Genomic DNA, 14,223 nt, shown 5'->3' with positions numbered 1-14,223 from the left:
TTATGAAATCGTCTTCATCCCTGAAAATTTTCCTTGCTTTGATGTCTGCTCTGTCTAAAATTAATATAGCTACTCCTGATTTCTTTTGGATAGTGTTAGCATGGTATATTTATCTCCATCCTTTTAATTTATGTATATAAATATATTTATCTTTGCTTTTTTTACAGGAAAGTAGGATTTATTGGTGGGTGTGAATAAGGAGGGGACAGCGCCAAAGCTCTCATGAGTGCAAGGCCTGCCATTTGTTGAGGGGGCCACAACTAGGGATGCATTTGACCCCATAGCCATTTGGAATGAGCTGCTTTTCTGCCACCATGTTTTCAAGTTCATCTGCATTAAACTTGGTAAAGCCCCACTTCTTGGAGATGGGGATCTTCTGGCAGCTGGGGAACTTGAACTTGGCTGCGTAGGACCTCAATCACATGCTCTTGTTCTGCAGCTTGGTGTGGATGGATGTGATGATTTGGCCAATATGGACCCTGGCCACTATGCCCTGGGACTTTCCAAAAGCACCCCGCATCCCTGTCTGGAACCTAGGTTGGGGACAGCAGGACAGACATGAATGTCCACTGGAAAGAGCTGTCTCCAAGGTCTCTTAGGGGCAACCCATACAGGCAACAGGCTGCATACACTACCAAGGAAGCTGTACACACTGGACCATTACACACTGGGTCCCCACAAGTTAAAGAGCATAGTCGGCTTAATTGGCTGCAGATAAATACATTTATCTTTATATCTAAAGTGGGTTTCTTGCACATATATCATTGGGTCTTGTTTTTCGGTCCGCTCTGATGATCTCGTTTTTTAAATTAGAGCAGTTAGACCATTGACATTCAAAGTGATTACTGACATAGTCAGATTGATATCTACCATATCTGTTACTGTTTTCTATTTGTTGCCTTTGTTCGTTGTTTCTGTTTTTGTCTCTGTTTCTGCCTTCTGTGGTTTTATTTGAACATCACATACGATTCCATTTTTGCTCTTATCTTAGTATATCTTATACTTTTCTCCCACTTTTTTTAGTGCTTGCCTTAGAGTTTACAATACACACTTATATCTAATCCAAGCCAATTTTCCAATAACACTGTGTCACTTCCCAGGTAGTATGAATACAGTATAACAACAAAATACTCCTAATTCTTCCCGTGTATTGCTGCCTTCATTCATTTCATTTATATGTAAGCATTTCTGTAAATACATATACACACTGATGTATTGTTCTCAGGCAGTGCTGATGCCGTTGACTAGCGAGCACATTTTGAGAGCTGCTGCTTCTGGATGCCATTGAAAAACACTGCAGTTGTCCTTTTGCCTTATCTCCAGTTTTTGGATAATTTTTCTCAACAATTATCAACACTAAAAAATCAGAACATTAAAAATAGGTAGAACATTCTTTGACATAAATTGCAGCAATATATATTTTTTGGATCTGTCTCCTAAGGCAAAAGAAAGAAAAGCAAAAATAAACAAATGGGATCTAATGAAATTTTAAAACTTAAAAAAAAATTTAAGGCTGCAGGGAACTTCCTCCGGCACTTCATGATTGCCCACCAGGGCCGTCAGTGAAAGCTGGCTGGAAGTGGTGGGAGGGGACATTTTATGGCTGACCTCGTGGGCTGCTTCTGCCTGCCACTCACTGCCATCTTGGGAAATCCCCTAAACTTAAAAACTTTTGCACAGCAAAGGAAACCATCAACAAAATGAAAAGACAACCTACTGAATGGGGGAAAATATTTACAAATGATATGACTGATAAGGGATTTCTATCCAAAACATATAAACAGCTCATACAATTCAACCATAAAAACAAACAAGTTGATTAAAAAACGGGCAGAAGAACTGAATAGAAATTTTTCCAGAGAAGACATACAAATGATCAAAAGGCAAATGAAAAGATGTTCAACATCATTAATCATCAGACAAATGCAAATCAAAACTACAATGAGCTGTCACCTCACACCAGTCAGAATGACTATCATCAAAAAGACCGTAAATATACAAGTGTTGGTGAGGATGTAAAGAAAAAGAAACCCTTGTACACTATAGGTAAGAATGTAAATTGGTGCAGCCACTGCAGAAAACAGTATGGAGTTTCCTCAAAACACTAAAAATAGAACTACCATATGATCCAGTAATTCCATTCTTGGGTATACACCCAAAAAAACAAAAACACTAATTTGAAAAGATACATGCACCCCAATGTTCATAGCATCATAGCCAACATATGGAAAAAACCTAAGTGCCCATCAACAGATGAATGAATAAAGAAGATGTGGTACATATATATCATGGAATAGTACTCAGCCACAAAAAATGAAAATTTGCTATTTGCAACAACATGGATGGACTTGGTGGGTATCATGCTTAGTGAAATAAGTCAGGCAGACAGAGAAAGACAAATACTGTATGGTATCACTTATATTTGGAATCTAAAAAATAAAACAAACTAGTGAATATAACAAAAAAGAAGCAGACTCACAGATATAGAGAACAACCAGTCATTACTAGTGGGGAGAGGGAAGAGGGTTGATGATTAAGAGGTACAAACTACCTTGTATAAAATAAGTAAGCTACAGGGTTATATAGTACAGCACAGGGAATATAGCCAATGCTTTATAACAACCATAAATGGACTATAATGTTTAAACATTGTGATTCACTGTGTTTTACACCCAAAATTTATATAATACTGTAAATCAACTATACCTCAATTTAAGAAAAACAGAAAGTCCATTTCAGAGTAAATTTCTTTATATTAAAAATCTTTGATCATAAATGGCTGTTGAATTTTATCAAATGCTTTTTCTGCATCGATTGAGATGATCATGTGGTTTTTGTCCTTTCTCTTGTTGATGTGATGCATAAAGAATTGTGCCATAAAAAAGATATTTTAAAATGTGGAGGAATTGATTAAGAAATGATTAAGACTGTCTACTGGATGTGGGAAGGTGACTGTTCTGTAAAGTCTTTACATACTGTACATAATAACTAAGATAGATCTTAAAGAATCAGTAGGTATTCCCAGGTAGACACAGTAGTTGTGAGTGAAGAGTGTTTCAAGAAGAGAAAACAGTATGTATAAACGCATAGTGATGTAAGTCAGTCTTTAAAAAAGATTCATTCAACCAACCTTGACTGAGTTCCCACTAACTGCCAGGCTCTGGACCAATCAGGGAACTGCAAGAGTTCAGGGAACTGCCGGCATGCAGGCAGCAGAACCGGGTAGAAGTTCAGAGCGTAGGCTTTGCTCAGTGCCTATATGTCATCAGATGTCACCCACTGGTACTTCTTCCATGTTGTTAATTTGGTATAAATGGCATTACCTGAATGGGTGTGCAAGATAATAACTTTTTTAAAGTACATACACACACAAAATAAATCAGGAGATTAAAAAATTTTTTGATCCTGGCTTCTCTTCAAATATTAGAAGGTTGGGCAATAGTAAGCCTAAATTCCCCTATGGTCATCATCACCCCCACCCACATCACTCATTTATTTTATAGGCATTTGATTTTGCTATCCCCGTGAAAGGTGGTAGAGACATAATGCAGACTTCTGAGGAGGGGCATGAGCATAGCTGGTTAATCTTCTCTGATTAATTCAGACATTCAGGCCTGGCTTCACAGAAGTATGACCCAGGAAGTTGCACAGGACCCCAGTCTCAAAAGGTCCTCATACTTGGCTTAATGTTCCACTGTTGTGATCTTGAAATTCTTAATAATTTTTGGACAAGGGAAATTGCATTTTCATTCTGTAGAAGGACCCAGAAATCATGTGGCTGATCATGCAGCCACCCCACACTTAATGTTAACCTTCTCATCACCAGATTGCTGGGGAAAGGTAATTCCAGGATCAGCGATTTGGGGCAAGGGAGTATCCAGAAACTATCTTGTTCAGCAGACAAGGTAATTATTTGATTTTATAGCGAGAGCTGCTGTGGTCCAGAAAGAGGGAATTGACTTCCTCAAGGTCATGGAGAAACCTTGAGAAAGGAGCCAGATTGGAAGCCTAAAGTGATGAGTCTGCGAGCCAGTGAATACTAACGCTGCCAGTGAGTTTATGTATCTGATGTACCTCTGCATACCAATGAGAAAATTCCTGTTTGTCACTTAGCTCAGTCAACTTCGGGTTGATCTGGCTGAAGCAGGAGAAGGAGGTGGATAAAATGAGAGGGTGGAAGTATGATCTTGAAACTGCTCAAGAAAACTGTATAAACAGGCCTAGTTTAGCATAAGGATTGGAAAGGAGGAAAACGTTGCGTATGAACTCCACCCCTAAGTTTGTTACAAAGAGCAGACATCCACCTAAATCCCAAATAAATTGCAAAGAGCAAAGGCATTCAGGGAATGCCACTATATTGCCTGATAAAAGAAGGCAATCAAGGGTCAAGGAAGTACTTGATTTCAGCTGGTCCCACTTAGCTGGAAAATAGCTCCGTTACTTGTAGGTCTCAGCTGCCTGGCTTAAGGTTAATGGCTGCATACACCCAGTGAGAAAGCTGAGTCTCTGCAGCCGATCAAGTGGTAAGCTGGACTGGGAGTTAAGCAAATAAGTTAGCCCTTGCACCTGTTCTCACCTTCTTGCGGTTTGGGTGGGGTGGAGCCTCCTCTCCCAACCCATCCACCCCCTCAGAGATAGTCGAAGAACCAAGGCCTGGATATAGAACTCCAACCCCAGACCCACTGTGTTTGGCTCAGCTATGGGTAGATGGCCCTAAGCTGGACCAATGAGCATCCTTCCCAGATTCCTGACAACCCTACCAAAAAGCTGCTTCCTTTTCTTCTGAGATGGGTGGTCCTTTTGCTACCATGTCGGGAAAGAATGTGTCTGAAAATTAAGTCAACTAGTGGCAAGAGACAGAAAAAGAGAGACTAGGGCCTAATAATATTATTTGAACCTCTGGATCCAGCCATGTCTGAATTGAACCTATGCTCTGAACTTCTCAATTACATGAGCCGAAAATGTTCGTTTTTGCTTAAGCTCATCTGAGTTTGGATTCTGTCCCTTGTGGCCAAAAATGTCACGCTAACATAGAGGTCTTCTCCACCCTAGGTTCTGTGAGAAGTGCTGGGATTACAATAGTGGATAAGACACGTGTCATTCCTATCTTCATGGTACTTAGGGTCTAGTGGGAGAATGGCAATGAGCAAGCAACCATACAATTAAATAAAATATAATAATTACACATTGGGACTTGTAAACAAGAGGCGCTAGGAAAGAGAATAAGAATGGAGGACAACTTAGCACAGTTGGGAAAGGCTCCCAGCTGAGTGGGTCTTTAATGCTGAGAGCCAGCGTTATGAAGAACAAAGGCAAGAGAGTTCTGGGAATAGCAAACAGGAACTTCTTTTAGGCTTGCACGGGCCTGATTCATTCAAGAAACAGAAAGAGGGCCTTCCTTTATTCAACCATATTAGCCAGTGGCATGGGGCTAGGCATAGGGAGACAAAGATAAATAAAGGCAGTCCCCGACAAGTTGGCAAAATACACTGAAAGCCGTAAAAATGTTCAAAACATGTGATTTAGTAATTCCACTTCTAGGAATTTAGTCAAAAGAAACAAAATAGGAATGTCTCCAAAGATATAGCTACAAGGATGTTCACTGCAGAATTATTTATTTTTTCGACTTTTTGTTAAAGTACAACATACATATATGTGTTAACTGCACATAAGTATACAGCTCAACTATTTTCACAACCTAGACACAACTTTATAATTGGTACCCAAATCAAGAAAGGGAATATGAGACCAGCACTCCAGAAGCCCCCTTTTGCCTTCTTCTAGTCACAAATTCCCTTCCCACCAAGGGTAAATATTAGTCTGACTTCTAACAGTATGGATAATTTTGCCCCTTTTTAACCTTACATATATGGAATCACACAGTATGTGGTTTGCAGTTGGGTGCAGGGGGTAGGGTGGGGGGGTGGGCAGCTGGGATGCCCTGGCTTCTTTTGATTAACATTGTGTTAGATTCTACGATACTGTTCATGTAGTCATAGATTGCTCATTCTGTACAATATTACATTATTGGAATGTGCCACAAGTTATTTATCTATTCTGTTATTTATAAATGTTTGGATAGTTCCCAGACTGAGACTATTATAAACAATGCTGCTGTGAACATTTTTTTGGTTAATACACCTTTGCATTTATTTGGGGTATATGCCTAGGAGTGACATTGCTGGGCCATAGAATGCTGGGTCATAGTTCATGATCCAGTTTAACAAATGATTCCACCAATGTACGCCTTACCAACTTTGTAAGAGAGCTCAGGTTTCTTCAAATTCTGGTAACACCTGGTATTTCCCATTTTTAAAAAACTGCAGCCATCTGGTAGTTGTGTTGGTATCGAATTGTGGTTTCAGTTTTCATCTCCCTAATGATTAATGAGTTTGAAACGTCTTCATATTATTATTGGCCATTGGACATCCTCTTTTCTGAAAAGCCTGTTGAATCTGTTCCCCATCTTTCTACTGAGTAGTCTGTCTTTATCTTACTGGTGTGCAGGAGCTCTTTAAACATCCTGGATACAAGCCCTTGGTTGGACATATGTATGCAAATATCTGCTTCCAATCCACGAGATGCCTTATCATTCACTTTTGATGGAAAAAAATGTAATATAAAGTTAATACAGCCAAATTTATCAACATTTTTAATATTAGTACTTTTTGAGTCCTTTTCAAGAAACCCTGTCCTACCCCAGGATCAGAAAAGTGTTCTCCTATGTTTTCCTCCAAAAGCCTTACTGTTTTCATTTTACATTTAGATTCATAATTTATCTGAAACTGATTTTGTTTATGCTGTGAAGTAAAGGTAAGGAAATTTTTTCCATATGGCCATGGCTCTCAAACGGTGTACCAAGTCACCCTTGGGTGCCACAGTCGATTCACAGGGGTGTCATGGCATATTTCACATTTTTGAAGGAAGCATAGTGACATTTATTTGGTACCACATAAACTGTTAACTTGAAGTTCTAGTTCGTGGCTTCAACATTAAATTACAATACATTCCCTTCAATGGCGTCATATTCTTGCAAAGCTGGGTTTTTCAAAGTTTTTGTGATATAAAGTAAATATCACTTTAAATCAGGAGATGAACATAATGGTGTTCAATCTGATTCCAAGGCCTGATAAGTTCTGCAGTGCCCAATAGAAGCACAAATCCATTAGTAAATACTATGGTTGCTTAAAAGTAAAATAAAATATTATTTTTTCTTTTAATTTAATTTTCAAATGACTACTAAGTTGTTAGGATATAAATACTTACTAAGTTGTTTGGATCTAACTACTTAATACATAGTTCTTAATAAATAAGGTGCCACGAAAACAAAATGATTGACATTAAAAGTACCATATATCAAAAAAGCCTGGGACCCTCACTGAGGCAAAATCTAGGGCAGTCCTATAATTCATGCCCTGTAAGTTCTTGTGTGATCCCTTCCTCATGAGTGTGTGTGGGACCTGTGACTTACTTCTAACCAATAGACTATGGCAAAAGTGACAAGATGTATGTGATTATGGGTATGTGATTATGTTACTTAAAGTTGTAATGCTTGACTTCAGAGGAGTGTCTCTCTCTCTCTCTCTGTCTCTCACGCTTCTTGGCTTTGAAGAAGCAAGCTGCCATTATGTGAGCTACTCCACAGAGAGAAGCATGCAGCAGGGAGGTAAGGGTGGCTGCAGGCCAACAGTCAGCCAAAAAACTGAGGCCCTCAGTTTGGCAGCCTGCATGAAATTGAATTCTGCCAATAATCACATGAGTTTTACTGCAGATGCTTCCCCAGTTGAACTTCTGATGAGACTGCAGCCCTAGCCAACATCCTGACTTCGACTTTGTGAGACCCTGAGGCAGAGGGACTACTTAAGCCATACCAAACTGTTGTCTATGGAAACTTTAAGGTAATAAATGTGTGTTTTGTTAAAGTGCAAGTTTGTGGTACTATTGTTACATGACGATAGGTAACTAATACACTTGCCATATGGATAGCTCACTAATCAGCTTCATTTAATAAAAGTACCATTCTTTGCAACGTCACCCTTGGTATAAATCAGATACAGCATTTTTTATAATAATGAGAAGTAGAAACCACTTAAATTTCTAATAGACTTTTGATGAATAGATCATGCTACATTTTATCCATTGACAGAATAATAGTCAATAAAACTCATGTGGAAAAACAGCTAATTACATGGGAAGTTTTCACATATATCATTAAGTGATAATGAGTTTTAAAATCACATGTTCAATTATATTCTAATTGCATAACATGTGAGTTTTGTGTGTATCTGCATCATAAAAATGGCGTTAAAATGTCTTTGGGAGAGGAAGGATTACAACTGTTTAACAACCTTTTTGTGTGGTTTTAGAATTTTCTACAGATAAATTGCCTACAAATTTCCCACAAAGAGAACGTATGACTTTTATACACACGAATTCATACACATATATTATTAAAATCAAAGAAAAGTCCCTGCCTTGAAGGAGTTTACAGTGTGGTAGAAGGAGACAGGTGCAGACAAACAAGGGTACTACAAAGTTAGAGACTGCATGTTCATGGCCATTTAGAGATGCAACATAAACAATCATAACAGAAAAGGCTCACGGGCTGTGATTGGCCTTGCTTGGGTTAAATATCATCCTTGGACCAACTGCAACAGCCATAATATGGGGTTCTAGGCCAGGATCATGAGCCCACTCTATAAACCTTGCCTGTCATCAGCACTACATAGAGAATTTGAGGGATCTCCCAAAATACAGAGAGTGCCATGGACAGAGGAAGAAGAGTGATGAGCATAGTGACAGTGAAACGCCAGACAAGAAGCAGTCAGTTTTGCCTGCAGGAGCAGGGCAGAGGCAGGAAGGAAGTGGTACTTCAGCTGAGTGTTCAGAAGTGAGGAGGTGTTTCCAAGTATCTGGGGTGGAGGGCATCTGAGGAGGAGGGAGTGAGTAATAAGAAGAGTGGTGAAGGGAGCCAGAGACCAGATCATCCGGAGTGGCTTCCGTATCAGGCTGAGGTGTTGAGGCTTCATTTTAAGGATGATGGGGAGTCACAAAAGGACTGATGTGTTTGATCACCTTTGCTTCCCCTACAAGGCAGGGTACCTGATGAATACTATTTTAAACAAGAATAGTGTTAATATTTGCTGTCTCCTGCGCTGGCCTCCACAAACTCTCTGATGGCTGTCAGGAGGATAGTTTGAGGAATATTTTAGAATAGCCTCCACTAAACTAGTGTGTTTCCATGTTTTTGACCATGATCCTCAGTAAGAAATACCTTTTACATCACAATTCAACTGAGTTTCTCTGAGTTGGGTTATAAAAAAGCAAAACACTTCCCTAGACTACCAGCTCCACGATGGCAGTGACCATAACTGTACGACTCTTTTGACTATTCCTCTAGCCCCTGCATCTGGCACAATATTTGTCCTATGGTGGGCCCATAATATTATCTTACTACCAAGTATGCATTTGCTGAATGAATGAACAGATGGAAGGCTCAATAAATGATTCAAAATGCCTAGCAAACTACCAAGAGTTACACAGACACAAAAAACTGCTGTTATCATCCAACTCAGAGCTAAATTTGTGACACTATGTTAGATTACCACAACAGGCGGGGGTGGGGGGTGCTTGAGGGCAGAGTAGCATTAGGATATAATGCCAACAGTGGGTGGTGCTCTATACCCGCCCCCTGCAATGATTCATACTATTTCCTGGACCAGGGTGCCACTTCATAGCCCCATTTCTGCTTTTACAGACTGAATAATTTCAGTGGCATATGGAGACCATGATTCAGAGACTGGAGGTTAGAGAGTTTTCTTTGATGGCCCAAAGATTCCCTCCCTTTCAAAGAAAGTGCAACAAATGCATAGCGTAGTCTTTTTCACTGAATAGGAACCTGGGTTTTTAAAAGCCATTGCTTTAGATATCTTGAAAGTGCATTTGGCTCAGGGAGGGTCACCAGGGACCACTTAAGCCCATCATATCCTCCCTGCCTCTTTGAAGCTTATTGATCAGTATCATTTGCAAAGCCCTTCCCATGTGTTCTCTGTAACCAAAGTTCTCTAAGTAAAAAGCCAAGCCAAAGAAACAACTTTAGAAGGAGCAGTTTGCCCAAATATCAGCCGTGCTAACTGGGCTGAGAAATCACTTCCTCCCAGTGTCAATATTTCTGCAAGGTTTAAGGATTAGGATCCCATTTGAAGAAGGGCTGGGCAGAAGAGATAATGATTCTCTGTCATTTTCAAAGAGCCAGAAACATTCATGATGAACGAAGTCATCATTAAAGATCTCTAGTTCAGGACTGCACCAACAATAGTTCAATAGTTGTAGATGACTGTGGGGGGATTTCTAATACCAATCACATGGAGCCTTTTTCACTGAAAAAGCAAGCCAAAAGTTAAGACAATGTCCAAAAGTTTAAGGTTTAAGATTAAGGGACTTTGGGAACAGGGCCTGGTTGGATTCCATTTTCTCCCCTGTGCCTCTTAAGAAATCACTTTGGTCAAGTTAAAGAACATACTTCTCTAAGCCTCAAATTTCTCAGCTATAAAATTTCAAAGGTGTTCTGGGGATTAGAATAAAAAAGGTCAGAAAGAATTCAGTGCTATACCCAGCACATCACGTGTTGAATAGATAGTTGTGGTAGTGATGATGATAATGATGACGATGGTGGTGATAAGCCTTATTATTTTGCTCTAAAGCAACATGAGGAGATGCAAGATCAGGTTCCTATTCAGAATCCATTTGGAAAGATGAGTTGGCTTCCCAAATAACCATAGCAACAAGCAGTAGTATTTCAGAAGGAGTAGCGCATTCCTCCCTTCACTAAACAAAATCGCGCCCCTGCTGAGCACCTAGTGTGTGTGGCTGGGCACTATCTAGGTACCAGGAGAGAATGCAAAGTTAACACAGCGTCTGCCCTTCAGGAAATCACATCTACAATTTCTACTGAGTACAGACGATATGCAAGGGCGATTGTCTTGAAATTCTTCCTCTTTGAGGGTCTTAAAGCATGAGAAAGAAGGATTGCACAAGATCATGCCAAATAATATATTCAAAAGTGATTTGGAGATGGCAAACAGCTTTGTAAATATAACTGATGTTAGTATTCAGTCCACGGTCATGGAGGACCTATTGTGCCAAGCACAGTGGCATATTACATGCACACTCTTTGAAGGGAAACAAGTACCCTAGAAGTAAGTGCTATTATTCCATTTTACAGATAGGGAAATGGAGCCTCAGAGAAGCTGTCTTTCTCTAAGGTCATGAGGCTGGTGAGTAGCAGAACCAGAAGTAAACCCATATTTATGTTTAGCAGACTTTTGACAGAAGTGCTAAAGTAATTCAATGGGAAAAGAAGGATGTTTTCAATGAATGGTACTGGAACAACTGGGTGTCTGTATGAAAGAAAGGAATCTTGACCTTTACCTCACATTGTATATAAAAATTACATTGAAATAAATCAGAGAACTAAAAGTAAATGCTAAAACTTCACATTTGTAGAAGAAATCACAGGAGAAAATGTTCATAATCCTGAGGCAGGCAAAGAATTCATAGACAGGACACAAAAGTATAAACCATAAGAGAAAAAACCAATACATTAGACTTCCCTTTAAAAAAAGCTTCTGCATTTTGAAAGACACTGTTAAGAAATGGAAACAGAACAGAATCTGGAGGAAAATATTTGCAATGTATATATCAGATTAAGAGCTTGTAACTAGAATATATAAAGAACTTTGGAAATTCAATAAAAAGAAGGTAACTCAATCTGTTAAAATGGACAGAAGATTTGAACAGACTCTTCAAAAAAATGACACACTGAATGGATAACAAGCACATGAAAAGATGTTCAACATGGTTAGTCATCAAAGAAACACAAATTAAGACCACTATGAGATACCAATTTACATCCATGAGAATGACTAAATTTTAAATTACTGACAATGCCAAGCGTTGGTGAGGATGTGAAGCACCTAGGACTTTCAGCTATTTCACTTTGGAAAACAGTTTGGCAGTTTCTTATTAAGTTAAACATTACTACAACCCAGCAATCCCACTCCTAGGTATATGCCCAAGAGAAGTGAGCGCATAGACTCACAAAAAGATTTTTACCTGAATTTGCACAGAACTTCCATTCATAATAATCAAAAAATGGCTAACTCAAATGGCTAAACAGATCGTGGTACATCCATAGAGCAGTATATTACTCAGCAGTAAAAAAAAAAAGAATTCTTAATATAGACAACAACGTTGATAAATCTCAAAAACTTTACACCTAGTGAAGAATGTTGGGAACAAAATGCTACATACTTTGTGGTTCAATGCACATGAGATTCTGGAAAAGGTAAAAGTAAGCTGTAGCAGCAGAAGGTAGAACAGTGGTGGCCTGGGGTCGGTGGGTAGGGGTGAGGATTTCCAGGTGAGGGAAGTGTTGTAAATCTAGACTGTGGTGGTGGCTGTGTGGGTGCACATATTTGTCAAAATTTATTGAGCTATATGTACACTTAAAATGGGCACATATTACTATATGTAAATTACACCTCCAGAATTTCTTTCTTTCTTTTTTTTTTTAAGAAACTTGAAACATGGTGAATGGTTCCACAGGTGCTGCAGCAGGCAGAGGGCCTCCGGGGTAGGCGTGCTGTGGGAGACGTGGAGTTGGCAAAGGCGGGAAACCTTCAGGGAATCATTTAGTTCATAAAATCACTCTCCACTTTGCCAAGGCCTTTCACACTCTGAGGGGTTGCAGCCCCTCCTCAGGTCAGACATGGAGTGCTGGCCAGGCAGGAGCTGGGTTTCCCAAAGGACAACAATACAGGGAAAGGGGCCTGTTTTTCCCACTCAGTCCCCTGGAACCCCAGACAGAAAACCCTCATGGCCTCTCTCCCCCTCCCGCCCGACATCACCACCTCACTTCCTTAGAAGGCTGTCTCTCTCTTTGCCTGGCTCTCCCTCTACAGCCAGGGTCCCCTCACGGGTCCTTGGGCCACACAAAGTCTGTACGAGACATCAACCCTGAGCCCTTCATCTTCCCCTTCAAGGGCGCCCCAGGAAACAGTGGATGGAGTAAATCTCGCCCATCACAAGGATTCAGGATTCAGTTTTCATAAGTACTGTTCTTTTAAAAAGCTGGAAAGTTGGGCTGAGGAGTTTGGGGGCTATTATTAGCACCAAACACTATAAAAAGGAAATGCCTCTGATGATCTTAGATGGCTACATTTTTATATGGGATAATTCAAGCTTCCTTCTTAGAGTTTCCAGTCAGAAGAAATCCTTAATAAAAATACTACCTCAGGTCATATGCTCAAACAGCTTATGCTGAAATCCATTGGGGCTATTTCTGTCAGGACTGACTGGGAGAATTAAGATTGCATTTTTAACCCATTTTTATGGCTGTTCCCTTCTAAGCTGCTCAGGTCTGTCCTACCAGAAGAAAACAACCCATTAATCAACCTATGTACAAATATTTATTTGTAGTGCCCATGTGGAAGCAGCATGGCAAATGGGTTGGTGTGCAGGCTCTTGCCAGACTTCCCTGAGCCTGGTTGCTGTGTGGCATCAGGCAAGTTGCTCAACCCTTCTGAGCTTCCCCTACAAAATGGGTTGTAGTGAACCCTATGAGCTAATGCCTAATGTCTGGCACTTAGTACATTTTCAGTAAATGTTATCATTTCAGTAATGCCATCATTATTATGTGTTCAGTCATGCCTCTCACCGTGGGGACCGCAAAAGGGTGGTTTTTGCCTTTGGAAATTCTATACTCCATCTTGATACTCAAAGCATACAGACAAGAGAATAAAAGAACAACAGAAATAATGAGATCCCACATTAGTGAAGCTGCTAAAAAAAAGAAAAAACTTGCACTTTAGTGTTTCAGACACCGTTGGCCCTGTGCTTTGAGCTTTGTTGGACAGCAATTGATCAATGTGTGTCAAAGCCTTTAAAATATGTTTGTCCTTAAGAAAGCAATCTGTCTGTCATGAACATACAAATGAGGAGCAACACCGGAGGACCATGAAGTTCCTATATGTAGACTGGATAACTTTAAGCTCTCTCAAAACTTAAAGCGTCTGGGGCATCTTTAAGCAAAAATACTCACCTGAATTTGGAAAATCATAAGGGTTGGGGGTACCTAGCTCCATGGATTCATTTTGGTTAGATTGTAGCAGCTCACTGGTTTCCCATCTTGTTTCACAGAACCCAGGACATGACCTGGGCTTT

General features: G+C 39.9%; 1 non-coding gene across 1 annotated transcript; it reads right to left on the bottom strand.

Moving 5' to 3' along the window:
- Positions 1-577: 577 nt before the first annotated feature.
- On the bottom strand, positions 578-714 carry LOC116278268 (small nucleolar RNA SNORA70). Its single transcript, XR_004187651.1, has one exon. It is a non-coding gene; the product is annotated as a small nucleolar RNA SNORA70 (small nucleolar RNA).
- Positions 715-14,223: the final 13,509 nt, after the last annotated feature.

Source organism: Vicugna pacos, chromosome 3 (assembly GCF_048564905.1).
Source record: "Vicugna pacos chromosome 3, VicPac4, whole genome shotgun sequence".
Lineage (NCBI taxonomy): Eukaryota > Metazoa > Chordata > Mammalia > Artiodactyla > Camelidae > Vicugna > Vicugna pacos.
This window is presented reverse-complemented; position numbering and strand designations above follow the sequence as displayed.